Source organism: Hydra vulgaris, chromosome 15 (assembly GCF_038396675.1).
Source record: "Hydra vulgaris chromosome 15, alternate assembly HydraT2T_AEP".
NCBI classification, from domain to species: Eukaryota; Metazoa; Cnidaria; class Hydrozoa; order Anthoathecata; family Hydridae; genus Hydra; species Hydra vulgaris.
In genome coordinates, this window is record NC_088934.1 from 29011238 (window position 1) to 29027500 (window position 16263).

Genomic DNA, 16263 nt, shown 5'->3' on the forward strand with positions numbered 1-16263 from the left:
TGCTTTCCAATAGGTCCTGAAAATTTATTTGGACACTTCAAACTGCCATCAACTATTTTGAATACTTTTCAAAATGGAAGTTCATTGTGATGCAAAGTACATCTGATAAGGTGTATTTTTCTTTCTAATTTTCACCATATCTTGACATTATTTTCTTCTTCTCTCTATAAAACAACTCGAAGTATTATATTTAGCAAAATATCATATTAAATGGTTTGTAAATAAGCATTTATATAAACTAATAAATAAAGAGATATATTTATATGTGTCTAACTTATATAATGAAATAGTTTTTACCTCTCAATTTTGCTTCGATCTACAACTTGATTCAAATCTCCATGTTTAATGATTCCATAATCTAGAAGTAGAGCATTCGCTAGTGCAGCTGCAGCACGAGATGAGACATCATACCTACAAATAAGAAACTATGAAATAAATAAACAAAACTGAAAAAGCAAATTATATTATCTATATGTGATCCCTTAACATTCTATATTCACCCTCTCCTCTCCTACTGGGGATGAACAATGAACTTATGATTTTTTTTTTATACTTTTAATATAGTGTATTTAAGAAATTCTCATCTAAACTCAATATGTATGAAAATTTTATATACCCGACAGCCTCCATTGCAAATCTATCAAGTTTAATTAAATTATATTGAGAACTTTTTAATGGATTATATTTTTCCTCAGAATCATTTACCTGTAAAAATACTTAGTATTTAAAATATAAAAAAAACAACCATATATCTCAAGCAGCACACTTTGTGGGGCCAACATTTAAACAATGTTGAAATCGTTGAAACAAAGCTGTTTTAGCGTTGCCCCAGTGTGCTGTTTGCAATATATATATATATATATATATATATATATATATATATATATATATATATATATATATATATATATATATATATATATATATATATATATATATATATATATATATATATATACGCATTTAATTTTTTTCTTACATTCTATTATTATAGTCAGGAACCTTCCTGATAAACTTACAGATGGTGACACAATTTATTTAAGAAAAAAATTAAATAAGTGTTTTTACTAATTTACTATTGCTCTGTTCTTTAAGAACATTGAGTACTCATTTGTAGGTTATTATAACTAACCTTTCCGGAGTAAATTTACCAGATTTTAAATTAGCCTTTCCTAGCTGATAAATACCTTTTGGACCAATCTTGTTTCTCTGGTCACAAATATATGCCATGTCTTCAGAAGGGACCTTAAATATAATTTTTTTAAATAATCAACTACTTCAGTTTAATTGAAGTGAAATCAAAGTATAATAAAAAATTCTTAGTACAATAATTGCAGATTATTAATCTGCAATTATTGTACTAAGAATTTTTTATTATACTTTGATTTCACTTCAATTAAACTGAAGTAGTTGATTATTTAAAAAAATTATATTTAAGGTCCCTTAATCTGATTAAAACAACAAATATTCTAATATATACAATAATATATAAAAAATTTAATCAAATACCTTTCTAGTTTTACAAAGACACAAGATGTGCTCTACTTGGCAAGTGATGATGCTACACTTAACATCCCTGTCATTACATAAAACAGTCGCTAATTCACAAGTACATGATGATATTTCAAAGAGTTTATCTAAAATCATATCTATATAATAAACGTCCTCGGTTTATAGATTTTACTCTTTCAAAAAGATTTCTTAATTTTCTTAAGATTGAATTTCTCTGAAGAAGAGGTAGACGTGGGTTTACTTTATTCCACAAAGTACTAAGAGAATTGTCAACCTCTTCTAGTAGATTCTGTTTGGAAATATTTTGGTTATTGCTTTCAGTAAAATAAAAAAACTGAATTACTTGACGAAATGTTGGAAGATCAGCTGAAGGTATTTCTGATGGGAGGCCTCCGTATTTTAAACTATTTTCCAAACGAGTTTTCCTGGATTTGCTCTTAGGCATTTTTTCTATAAATTGTTTTGCTATTAATAAATTGTAATTTAAAAATCTAAAAACAACAAAACAATGCGCAATGCGCATGCCCACTTTGAAAAAAAATCAAAAAATGGCGGTTTTCCTCGAAAATAGATTAAGTCTAAGTAAATGTACATTTTTGTGAACCAGCCATTTTCCAGGCATTATTAGCAAGAACATGTTATACATTTTATTATTATTTTTTGATAATCTATTTACTCCAGGGTTACTATAGTTCTGATTCCAAAATCACTCCACCCTAATACACAGCTTTTGTAATATATTTCATAATTTTATGTATATTTTTATATCAATTTTAATTCTTATTTTATTATTTTTATTTTATTATTTTTTAATATACATTAACACATAAAAAATATTTTAAACAACTTTAATCATATAACTATTTCACAATTATTAGCCAACTAAAAACAAATTAATAATATTATTAACCTAACTACTAATCAATTTCCGTCCCGTAACGATCTAAAATACAAATATAAACCGTAACGTCCACTAAACAAATCGTAGCAAAATTAAATTTTTACCACTTGCCTGATGATTATGATAACACATAAAACTCAGAGTTGCAATATTAAATTATATTATAAACATTAGCATTTAGCTAATTCCTGGTACTGCGGGTAACAGTAACATATATACTATATATATATATATATATATATATATATATATATATATATATATATATATATATATATATATATATATATATATATATATATACATATATATATATATATATATATATATATATAGTATATATGTTACTGTTACCCGCAGTAACATATATACTATATATATATATGTTACTGCGTTGTATATACATGTTATATATACTATATATACTACTGTTACACACACACACACACACACACATATATATATATATATATATATATATATATATGTATGTGTGTGTGTGTGTATATATATATAGTATAGATTATGCTTCTTATTTATGAAATTTTGAATTTATTAAATCGGAAAAATTGTTAAAATGTTACACAGAATATATATCTATAAATGATAAACTTGATTGTTTGAAGAGTATTAAGTTTAATGCTATCAGCCTAACATAATAATTACGTGTATGCCGATAATGCCTGTAGGGTGTCTTACTTGTAATAAACAATTTAAAGTTTTAAAAATGATATTCCTTTCATCTGTTAAAACTTTGTTTTTTTTTAACCAACTTGTTACATATGGATCTTTCCAGAGGGCCTATTTTTTAAGGACTTGGGGCTGCAGCCCGGGCCTAAAAACGGCACCGAGTATAACACATTTCGTGTCATACACACCAAGAGGGGTACGAAAAGCGTCTAAAGTATTATTACAAAAATAATAATATTAGAATATGGACTAGTTATGGGATCTTGCTCTTATGAGAAAAGAACAAAAAAGTAATTGAAAAGGTCGCTTAGATAATATAGCTACACTATTTCCGTCAGAAAAGCCTGATATAAAAAGACAATTAAATCCTTAAAAAAACGCACACACATAATTAAGTTATAATTTAATCTGTGTGTATTTTTATCCAGTTTTAAAGTACAGTAAACTCTCGGTTATTCAAAACTCCTCGTGGAATAGCGGGAAAGGAATCTAAGAAATATGCTAAGTATTTACAAGTAACCAATCAAAATTGGCGGTAAAGATATACAAATATAAATCATAAATATAAAGTTCGAAAATATACGAAGAAAATAAAAATATAGTTGTGTACAACTCTGAGACATGATTAAAATAAATATCAATTACAACAGTATAATAACGAGGACGTAAAAATAATCCAATGAATATTTCTCTATATTATTCCAATTAAAATAAAAATAAATCTGCTGATTTTTCGGAGGATTAATTAGATGCTTCACAATAAGTTTATTTACCACATTTCAAAATAATGTTAGTGTATAAATATGATAAAAACGAAATTTGTGTAAGATTGATAAAAGGAATTACTTATTTGAAGTTATAGGAAGCTCGCAGAAGACTTAAGTCAGTCTTGTCATCGAGTACCTTTTTCAGAGACGTGTAATACACATAAAAAATCAGTTGCATACGTGGTATATATGTATGTGTTACATATATACCTTATTATTAGTATTATTTTTTTAATCGATATGTATTAAAAGTTAGTTGCATTTATTTATTTTTTATTCAAATTTAAAAAAATTCCTTATAGTTGTTTAATTTGATTAATGTAGTTTTAGCTTTATTTACGAGAGTGTAAGTTTAATAGTGGTTCGTATCTGGAAAATAATTTGTTAAATAAATAGGGACCACGATATGTAATTGAGAATTTTGATAGTCTTGTTGTTTCAAAAGGTATCTTAAAGTTGCCTATTGCTCTTGTATTTATTTATATTGTTTTTAAAAAGTGTGTTGTAAAATGTTCTGGAACCAGACTTAGTTTATATTTAAACATGAAAAGTATATTTTGAAAAATATTTATTTGAAATATATTTAGTGCGTTCATTTGTTCCAGTAAGGGTTGAGCATGAGTAAATTTGTTTTTGTTGTATACAAGTCTTGAAGGGTGTTTTTGAAGTAAGTAATGTGGTTCTAGTTTAGATTTGTGGGTCTTGCCCCATGCTATATTGGCATACATTAGATAGCTATGTATGAATAAAAAGTAGATAAGTTTTAGACTTTTTAAGATAAGATTTGACTAAACAAGTGAACCAATTTCTTATTAAAAAAAAATTAAAGAAGAATATTAAAAATCTTATCTGTTAACCGAATTAATGTGGTATAGTGAGTATACCCTTAAAATTTCAGGCCGAAATCATGATGATTTCAGTAATGTACCACCTTAACTTAAGATATATAACTATAAATATAACGCTTTATATATATATATATATATATATATATATATATATATATATATATATATATATATATATATATATATATATATATATATATATATATATATGGCAATAAGTTTTTATTTATTTATTTATTTCGTCATTAAAAAGAAATAAGCTTTTACAATGTTTTTACAACATAAAAATATAACATTAAAGTTTCGACCGGAGCCGGCAGAAGACATGGTCTTATCATCCAGCCCCGTTAATATAACTAAAAAATTCAGCCGATAAAAATGAAAAAGGAAAGTAGAAACTAAAGAGAAAACTGATTTAACAATCAATTTACTATTTGTAGAAAAAAAAGAAGAAGGAAAAAAAAAAATTTTAATTATTTTTTAAAATTATTATTATTTTTAATTCTCTATTTTATTCTACTTTTATTTTTATTATACACGCACACACACACACACACACACACACACACATACATGCAAATATAAGTCCGTTCATATATACATACAAAACCAAATAAATTCTGTTTTATATTCCATCTACAAATGGCGTAAGTTATAATAAATATTGCATTTACAAATTGCGTTATTATTATAATATAGAATAATATCAAACATGTTTTAAGTACCATACAATATAATTAACATGTTGCGTCAATTTATTAGATATTAATTAAATAACTTTATCAAAATTTTTAATAAAAAGATAGTAATTGCTTTGTATCAAAATCAAATAAGTGTTGTTTTGTTGCACGTTTAAATTGTTGAGTTGAGGTTAAAGTTTTTATATTACTCGTTAAAACCAAGTTCCATAACCGCGGCCCTCGGCAAGATATCGAAAAATCAGCTTGTTTTAATAATGTTTTAGGTATAAAAAAGTTATTTATTGAGTATTTAGTTTCGTATTTGTGGTTTAAAGAAAAAAAGTAAGTTTGGAAAATGCTTGGTAGCATACCATTTTTAAACTTGAACATAAAAATAAGTATATTAAGAATATTTATTTCATAGACATTAGGCACTCCAATTTCTCTTAGTAGTGGTCTGGCACTAGCGTATTTATTTGCATTTAATATCAAGCGACTTGCTCGTTTTTGTATTTTGTAGATTGTATTTAACTTTGAAGGATAAGTACTTGCCCAGATAACGTTGCAGTAGCTGATGTAGCTATGAATAAATGCAAAATAAATATTTTTTAAACAATTTGCGTTCAGGAGATGTTTTGTTTTATACATAATACCAATAATTTTAGATATTTTATTTTCTATTACTTTGATATGATTACTCCAGCTAATATGTTCATTAAGAATTACGCCTAAAAACTTGATTGAGTATTCTCGTTTAAGTTTTGTTTTATCAATTAGTAAATCAGGTAGTTTTAAGGGGAGGGTTTCAGATTTTGATAATTTTGTAAAAAGAATATATTTACTTTTTTCGACATTTAAAGAGAGTTTGTTAGCCTTAAACCATTCGTTCAGGTTCTCAAGTTCTTGATTAACAGTGTTAAATAATAGGCTAATGTTTGTGTGGCTAAAGAATACTTGCGTATCATCAGCAAAAAGGACAAAGTTAAGTATGTTAGAAGATAAGTAGATATCGTTAATGTAAACGAGGAATAACAATGGACCAAGAATTGATCCTTGTGGGACCCCACAAGTAATGTTAAGTCGTGTTACAGTGTTGTCATATGATAAAGCTTGTTTCCGATTATTAAGGTAAGAGCGAAACCATTTTAAATTGTTATTTCTTATTCCATAATTATACAGTTTATAAAGAAGAATCTCATGGTCAACTGTGTCAAACGCTTTTGAAAGATCGAGAAAAACCCCAAGAGTGTATTTATTGTTGTCAAACCCATTTAAAATTTCGTTGACAAGTTTGGCTATAGCGTGTTCTGTTGAATGGTGTTTTTGAAAACCATATTGGTTATTATTAAGCAGGTGGTGGTTTAACAGGTAGTTGTAAAGCCTATTGTGCATTATGCGCTCTAATATTTTTGAAATGCATGATAAAATAGAAATAGGCCTGTAGTTAGAAGCTATAGAATCATCTCCGCTTTTAAATATAGGAACAACTTTTGCTAGCTTTAGCTGATCAGGGAATACCCCATTTTTTAAAGACAGATTACAGATATGCAGAAGGGGATATTCAATAATATCGTAGACATTTTTTACAACGTTCACGCTAATGTCATCTAGACCTGGACTTTTGTTTTGTTGTAAGGTATTAAATGCTTTTTTAAGCTCATCCGGAATTATATCAAGCTCGTTCATAACTGACGTTTTTTTTTCTAAATACGATTTATAACATTTTTTTCCAGGAGTTATTTTATTAGCTAGTTTTTCCCCAATTTTTATGAAATAATTATTAAATTTCTCTGCAATATCTATTGCCTTATTGGCTACTGTATCATTCTCATCTGTTTTTAAGTATTGCGGGAATACTTTTGTGGCATCTTTTTTTTTCCCTGTTACCTCTTTAATTACGCCCCATGTTTTTTTTGTGTTACCGCTATAGTTTTCTAATAAATTGCAATAATAGTTTTTTTTTGAATGCTTTTTTAATTTTTCAAATAGATATATATATTTTCAAATATATATATATATATATATATATATATATATATATATATATGTTTTTTAGTCTAAAGTAATTCATAAAATAATACAGTATGTATTAAGTTTTAAGAAATATTTTATAAGAACTGATTTGTAAATTTTAAAAACTTTTATGTAAAACAAATAATTCTTTAATTTTCTGTGTAACAAGTTTATTAAGGTAGAATTTTTAAAAACAATAAAAAACAATTTTTTTATCAAAGGCAAACAAAAGAATTATGTTCTCAAATTATTGACATGCTGACTTTGCTGACACTTTGAAAACATCAAAATAAAGCTGATGTCTAAAAAAATTACGACTGATAAGTACCTTTTTTTTAGTAGTTTTTCTTCATTTACATTTATTTTGTGTAGGGTAAAGTGACCAATTTAAGGTCAGTGACCAAACTCCAGTCACATTTTATATTTGATGGTTTTTATTTTTTTCTGTATTATGTTTATGAATTCATCTTTTTTGAGTGAGAAAAATGAACGCAGCCAATAAAATAACATCAAATTATTTGGAGGCTGTGAACAGTATCGCAACTAACAATATCGAAACAAATATTCATCGTTTTTAATAGCACTCTAGAATAAAAAACATTTCAAGGTATGAAATATTAAATATTTATTACTTGTAAATAATGATGTTTTTTTAAGTTATTAATACCTTCGAGAAAAAGGTTACTTTAGCTTCGAGATTATAATGATTCACTTTAATTGATTCTATTTGTGACTTTACTGCACTTGGTAGAAAAACCTAATTCCAGCCATGTAGGTCCTTCCCCGGAAATTTGATTCATACATCCGGAAACGTATAAGCAACAGTTCGGTTTTAACTTAAAAAATTTAACATTTATGAATGTATTATTATTGGAGTTATTAACTAAGAGTTATAAACGCGACATTTCAATATTATTTTTAGCTGTTTATACAAATAATTAAACATCTCCCCTTGGTTTACACTCAAGTTTGTAAATCAAATGTAATTTAATGATATTTTTACGAACTTCACTACTACTTCGCATTATTATAGAAATGTGGCAGAATAACCTTACAGATTATCAAGTATATGAATAATGGTTTTATAATAAAAAAAGTTAAAACTTATTACAAATCTATATAAAAGTCTACATCACTGTCATCTGAGTCAGTACTCAAGCCATTCTCATCCAACAACAAAATACTCGTTTCAATTATAGTTTCTAAATCTAGATATGAGGAGAAACCTTCAGACAAACTATAAAGTTTGCCATCCAAAGAATTCATTTCTTTCAACATCAGTGCTTTCAAGCCGTCATCTTCAAAACTATTTTCAAGCAATAATACGGCCTGCTTGAGTTTATTATTTTTAGTTTTATAAAAATTCAAGATATTTTTCATTTCGTTCTTAACCATTGCAATTTCTTCAACCGATCTATTGTTCAACTGATAGAGCTCAACGCATTTTCGTTTAATGGCTATCGGAATCAAAAAATCGGTAACTTTTTTTCCAATTTTTCCAAAAAACACTCTCCAAATTACAAACTTCATCCCAAACTATGATGTTTTTTAAAAAAATACTGGGGTAAATTAAACTTATGGCGTTGTACGTTTTGATGGATTCTTGTAAAATTTTATTATTTTTGTTCAACTGTTTAGTGAGCTTAATAGCTATCTTCTGACCATATAAACGAAAAGTTTCAATTAAATAAATTTCAAATCTAAATTAAAAAAAAAATTTAACCCAAAATTGGAAATTTTATTACATATACACTTTTGTACTTACCTGCATATTTTTTTTTTAAATTACTGAGAAACAACTTTTGAAATGCAAAAGATTGAATTCTCAGCATGTCATTTCTTTTTCTTTCATACACAGTTGTCATGGTGTCCTTAAAAATAACTGTAGTTGGATCCCAACGAACACTGATTTTCAGTTTCTTTTCCTTGATACTTAATTATTTTTCAAGCCTAATATTATAAAATATATCTTATAATAACTCTGAAATTGTAAAGAATTAATGAAATTTCGAAATGCAATTAAGAATTAGTGAAATTAAGAAATGAAGTTTCGAAAATATTACCGATTTAGTTCTGTAGGCATTTCTAGATTGCTATCCATTATATAATTTATAATAAAATTATAAAACTATAAATATGGTTTAACTGTTTAAAAAAATGTATTTTATATATATTACAAACCATTAATAGATTTTAGAGTTTTATTAAGCTCAAGATTAGTCTTGAACTTGTATATCAAACTGAGTACATAGTCTACTACCTAAAACAAAAAATGCAAAAAATAGCAAAATTGACAATTGATAATAACAATAAATTAAATCAATTAAATTTAAATTAAACTTTTTAATAGGCTAATGTCAGATTCAAATTTTAAAATATAATTTTGACATAAGTTATGAAAATCAAAGATAAATGCATCACAATACATTGTTCCTTGTTAATTTGCGCTTTATAAAAGTTTATTTCCTTATTAACATTCTTTAATAGCAAATTTTACTGTAATATTTCAGGTAACAGTCTCTTTTTAATTTAATGTTTTGAATGAGCAATAATTTCTTCTGAACAAACTTGTCTTACAATATATTTTATGTTGTCTTAGGTATCATTGTCATTATCAGATAATGATGATGATACTTCTAAGATGAATTGAAAAATCACCTAATGCATCAATTGAGTATTGTGCATAATGAAGTAAACCAAGTGATATTGTATCAGCTCTATGACTAGGAGTTTGCTCTTTAGTTATTTTTCAAAATCGTCTAAAGGCAGACCAAAGACGTTCCATAACCTCACTATCTGAAATACCAACACCAACAGTTGATTTAGGTGAATATTGTAACTAAATATAGAAAATAACATTAAAAGTAGTGGCATATTACATTTACACTTAGTACATAACTTTCCAAATATAGTAAATGTATTTCCAGAATAAAAAATTTACTATCAGCCATTATTGATGGCAGATAATATTATTCAACATAAATTATATTATTACATATTGTTTACCATCAAATACCTGATAGCTGATAAAATAACTGGCAAGCTGTTCTATGACCATACACATTAAAAGAAGGAATCCAAAATGAAATGTTTTTGTCAAGGATACTACTTTCTCTTTTCTATAACTAAAAGAACAACTACAACAGGAAAAATTATACAAATTGTATTTGTAACAATGTTACTTATGTAATCAATGTTATGTTACACACTACTTATAAATAGAATGTTACCTATTACTTATATACATTATTTTACACGTTGCCTATGCAATCTTCTACATGTTACATTAATGCAAATCATACTAATTATTAATTTTAAAAAAAAAAAATTTTATACATTCACCTCCCTAAGGCCGAGGGGGCCACTATAGTCAAGGAGGATACACTTTTTTTTTTTTTAAAGTTGTTGTTAACCGCGGTTTAACCTTCTCTCAACTCTTTAACTCCGAAACACAAACCTTGACAAGCAAGGCCCCTGCGAGTAGAAACTAAGTTTTTAGTAAAAGAAATCAAAACCTTTCTCACTTTTTAGATTTCCACACTCCTATAATTATTATTATATAAATATAATACAAATCATATTAATTATTATCATAGTAAGCAAATTTTAAAGAATTTAATTTTAAAATACAATTACTAAAAATTTTACTTTAAGATGTTTAAAAAAGACACTTGCAATGTCATACATAACCACAATCTTAACATCATCTCTAACTTCACCAACTATTTGGTTTATCAAAACAAACTGCATTAGCTAAACTAAAAATAAAACTTTTAATTGTTCCACAAATTTATTTGTGAGATTGTATCAGCAAATCTTATTAGCATTTTTTAAAATATAAAACAGAAAACTAATTTAATCAAAACCTTTCACCAGCCTTAAGATTTAAAAACTTTCATGGTATTTCATGTCTACAAGTACATCCAAACACACTAGTTTCATCAAGTTTTGAATTTTTTTAGTTCTTAGTGAGTTTATTGCTTTGAAATCATTACATGCCTAAATTGCGAAAAAATTATCAATTGTGAATAAGTGAAGAAAAAAAATTATTACATATATATTTAAATTTAGCTTTATTATTAACAAGAGTTTAGAGTAATCTCGTTATTTATAGATATATAGAAGAATGATTAAAAAAAACTTCTTTGTATATTTAAAAAAAGCGTTCTCTAACCTCTAAATGTGTTCTATATATTCTAAACTGGCACTGTCAATTATATATAAAATATATGTCAAAAATATATATATATTTGATATTAAAAAAAATCATGAAAATTTCAAAAATAATAACCATTTTGTCTAACAGTTGTTATTTTAGATTTTGTTATCTAAAAACTATGAAAAAATTATTTAAAAAATACATTTTTTAGTTAAAAAAAATAAAAAAATACATCATTCTTCAATGAATTTTTGAAGTTTTTAGAAAGTTTTACAAAAAAACTTTAAATTATAACAAACATATATATATATGTATATACATATATATATATATATATATATATATATATATATATATATATATATATATATATATATATATATATATATATATATATATATATATATATATATATATATATATATATATATATATATATATATATATATATAGTTCTCTAAACCTATCTATATATATATATGTATATACACTATATATACTATATATATATGTATATATATATATATATATATATATATATATATATATATATATATATATATATATATATATATATAGTTCTCTAAACCTATCTATATATATATATATGTATATACACTATATATACTATATATATATGTATATATATATATATATATATATATATATATATATATATATATATATATATATATAAATCTACATATACTATATATATATATATATATATATATATATATATATATATTTGTCAGGTCAGGTTATCCTGCTACTGGTAACATGTAACCCAGTACAATCTGCTTCATGTCCTGCTGCCTTGTAGGATAGGCCTTTTTAGGCAAAGGCTAGGAGATGCCAACTCCGACTTAAAACACCCCCTGCCTTGGGGCTCTTGGTTGAGTAAAGGCTAGAGATCGTGTCTCGATGAAAATACTCATCTTGGGCAGATGTTAAATGCATCCGGCTACTGTTTTGTAGAAGGCCTCCTAGGCAAAGACTTTAGGGGTAAACAGATTCTATCCATTGACTAGCTTCGCACCCCTTCTTCATCTATTAGGCTGGCGCAGATGTATTTTTAATACATTGTTTCCAGTTTAGGATGTTGAATGCTAGATCTTCTTGACTCAATGCATAGGTTTTGCGTGTGTCTCTGTTTTTATGACTAGGCAACTCATTCTATTATCTCCTAATGAGGGTACAGCTCTAAAACTCAGTTTTATGGTTCTGAGGCCGGCTGGTAGTCAGGTTTCCCGAACTCTGTGGTAGCTCTCAGAGAGGCCGATTCCATCAACAGCTGAAAATGATTAAAGTATTAACAATGCTATGTTGCACATGGATGGTGTCCCTGTTTGAACTTTTGATGTGCATTGCAGAGGCCACATTTGGAGCCCTTTGTTACGGCTTAGGGTTTATTAATAGAAATGAGGCAATTGCTTGGGCTATTAAACAGTGTTCTGAGTACTATCTATGCTTTGAGTCAAGTTCTTCAATCTAATTTTAAAATGAATAAAGTACCAAAAACTATGAAACACAAAAAACCATCATCATCACCAAGTTCTCTAAACCTATCGTTCACTAATATTCATGGTCTTCGAAGTTTCTTTTCTTCTGTTGAGTCTTATCTCTTGCAAAGTTGACCAGACCTACTTGCTCTTTGTGAGACTAATTTGAGTTCAGCTGTCTCATCTTGCGATCTTAGTGTTGATGGTTATCTTCCTTTAATTCGTAAAGACTCCAATAGTCACATGCTTGGCCTGGACATTTACATTTGTAAGAATTCACCCATTTGTCGTGAAATTAGATTTGAATCCACAGACTATTCTTTCATGTGCTTTCGTTTAGCACCACTTCATTCTATTATATTTCTATTTGTTCTATATCGTTCTCCTTCATCCCAAGACTGCACTCTTTTTGATGTTATTTCTGATCATATTAACCAAGCCCTCTCTCTTTATCCATCAGCTAATATAGTTGTTGTCGGTGACTTTAATGCTCACCACTCTGTAAGGCTTGGCTCTAATACCAGTGACTCTGTAGGCTTTAAAGGCCACAACTTTTGCCTTTCACAATCCCTTACTCAAATAGTCAACTTTCCAACTCGCTTTCCTGACAACCCGAATTATTTACCTTCTCTACTCGACTTATGTCTTGTTTCTGGTCCTAGTCAGTGCTCAGTTTCTCCACATTCACCCTTAGGTGCTTCTGATCACAGTTTGATCACATTAAAACTAACATCTCATTCTTCTTCATCACCTGAATCCCCCTATTATCGTACCTCTTACAATTACAGTAAAGCTGACTGGGATTCTTTCCATGATTTTCTTTGTGATGACCCTTGGGTAAAAATCTTTTGTCTTCCTGTCGACAAATGCGCATCTTACATAACTTCTTGGATTCAGGCTGGCATGGAATCCTTTGTTCCCTCTCGACAATTCCTGGTCAAGCCTCACTCTCCTCCATGGTTTTCCTCACACTGTGCTGCTGCGATCGCCAATCGAAACAGTTACTTCCATATTTATCAGCAAAACAGGCTTGGACAGGAAGGCGTGCAATTTGGAGTGCGAATATGACCACGCAAATATTTGTTGTTTTTATATCATTTTGAAAAATTGACCGCAGCTGTTAACACTTTGTTTACATTTACATTAGTTTGTTTTCATTTTAAAAATGCGCCAAAAAACTTTTATCTTAACTTAAGAAACTTTTATCTTAACTTAAGAAACTTTTATCTTAAATAAATAAACTTAAACAAAATTTATTTTGAAAAAAGAAAAGAAATCTTCGTAGAAGAAAATAATGAAAAATAAAAAAAACTTAACTGAAACTAAAATAAAAAAAACTGAAAAAATACTTGACTAAGATAAATAATAAACTATAACGCTAAATTAAGTTTATAATTACGTTTGGAACTTTTAAACTTTTATCGTTGCTAATGTTTTTATAATATTATACGAAACTCTTTTAAAAAAAGTAACAACTTACTTCTAATGATTGTTTAATAAATACGCGCATTTAAAAAAAAAAGATTCTTAACAATTCTTCGTAGTAAAAACAAAAGAAAAAATAACTAAATTGTTTCTTTTGTGAGAAATACGTCATCGAAAAACGTTTACATTTTCTATGAACGACGTTTATAGAATAAATTATAGAATTAGTTTATAAGCGTTTATAATCATAAAATATGCATAACTTTATAAATTAAAAAAACAAATATATTATATAGGTATATTAATATATATGTATATATATATTAAATATAAAATAATAAGTTAAATATAAAATAATCATGTAAGTTTTCTTTTAAGTTTCCTCATAGCTTAGATACTTTTTTTTTTTTGGCGCATTTTTAAAATGTAAACAAAGCATTTTAACAGCCGCGGTCAAGCTTTCAAAATGATTTAAAAATAAAAACTGTTTGTGTGGTCATACTATCGCGTGAAATCGCACGCCTTCCTGTCCAAGCCTGGCAAAACAATTCTCCAGAAAACAGGCGTCTGTTTATTACTGCTAGAAACCATTGTAAAAAGGTTTGTCTAATGCCAAAATCCGCTATTCTCAGGTCATCAAAACTCGCATCTCATCTCAAAAATTAGGCTCTCATGACTTCTGGAGAACCTTTAATAGTATCAAAAATAAGGGGGAAATCTTTAATTCCACCTCTCTTGTATGGTTCAGACTTTGTCACCTCACCTAAAGACAAAGCCAAATTGTTTGCTAAAAACTTTTCATCAATATCATCTCTGGATTCCACTAGTTGTGTTCTACCTGATATTGCCTAAAAACAGGTTGATCCATTGCTTGACATTTGTATCACTCCAGCTTCTGTATCTAAAGTGATTTCCTGCCTAGACTTTTCTACAGCTTGTGGCCTGGACAACATACCTGTTATTGTCTTGCAAAAGTGTTTTCTGGAGCTGTTGTCTATACTCTCAAAACTACTCAACAAGAGCTTATCAGAGTCTTGTTTTCCAGCCTGCTGGAAAGCGGCATCTGTTATCCCTATCTTCAAAAATGGAGAGCGATCTAACTACCTAGATTTGATTCGTCTAACTACCGTCCCATTAGTCTTCTTCCAATCATAAGCAAGGTTTTTGAGTCTTTAATTAACAAACACTTAATTTCTCATCTTGAATCTAATAACTTACTTTCTGACCATCAATATGGATTTCGATCTTCTCGTTCTATAGCTGATTTGCTAACAGTAATAACTGTTAGGTTCTATCGTGCATTAGATAAATGTGGAGAGGTTAAGGCCATTACTCTTGACATTTCAAAAGCTTTTGATAAAGTTTGGGATGCTGGTCTTCTCCATAAGCTTTCTTCTTATGGTGTATCTGGCAACAACTTTAAGATTATTGAATCCTTCCTTTCCAATAGTAGTATAAAAGTTGTCCTCGATGGACAGCACTCTTCCTCTTATTCTGTAACTTCAGGGGTTCCTCAAGGTTCTATCCTTGCTCCTATAATCTTTTTAATTTACATTAACGATCTTCCAGATATTCTCACATCTAAGGTGGCATTGTTTGCTGATGATACTACCATTTATTCTTGTCGTGAAAAGAAAACAATACTCTTTAATTGCTTGAAGGGGATGTTTGAGCTTGAAAAGGATCTCACTTCTGCTACAGCATGGGGCTCACAGTGGCTGGTGAACTTCAATACAGATAAAACTCAATTTTTTTCAGCCAATCGT

General features: G+C 27.6%; 1 protein-coding gene and 1 long non-coding RNA gene across 7 annotated transcripts in view; one reads left to right on the top strand and one right to left on the bottom strand.

Annotated features, from left to right (window-relative positions):
- Positions 1-7664: 7664 nt before the first annotated feature.
- LOC136091378 (zinc finger MYM-type protein 5-like) overlaps positions 7665-16263 on the top strand; it is a 17886-nt gene continuing 9287 nt past the window's right edge. Inside the window, exon 1 of the mRNA XM_065818857.1 lies at positions 7665-8018. The gene's annotated coding sequence lies outside the window, so the exon portion shown is untranslated. The remainder of the gene's footprint in view (positions 8019-16263) is intronic.
- LOC136091379 (uncharacterized) overlaps positions 8432-16263 on the bottom strand; it is a 29894-nt gene continuing 22062 nt past the window's right edge. The window contains exons 4-8 of one of the 6 annotated variants that reach the window (XR_010643946.1): positions 11278-11410; positions 10428-11169; positions 10070-10250; positions 9177-9671; positions 8432-9068 (exon numbers count right to left, since the gene is read on the bottom strand). This is a non-coding gene — a long non-coding RNA (uncharacterized LOC136091379). Of the gene's footprint in view, positions 9672-10069; positions 10251-10427; positions 11170-11277; positions 11411-16263 lie in introns of all 6 variants that reach the window. The other 5 variants (XR_010643943.1, XR_010643945.1, XR_010643942.1 and 2 more) reach the window with 5 other exon arrangements.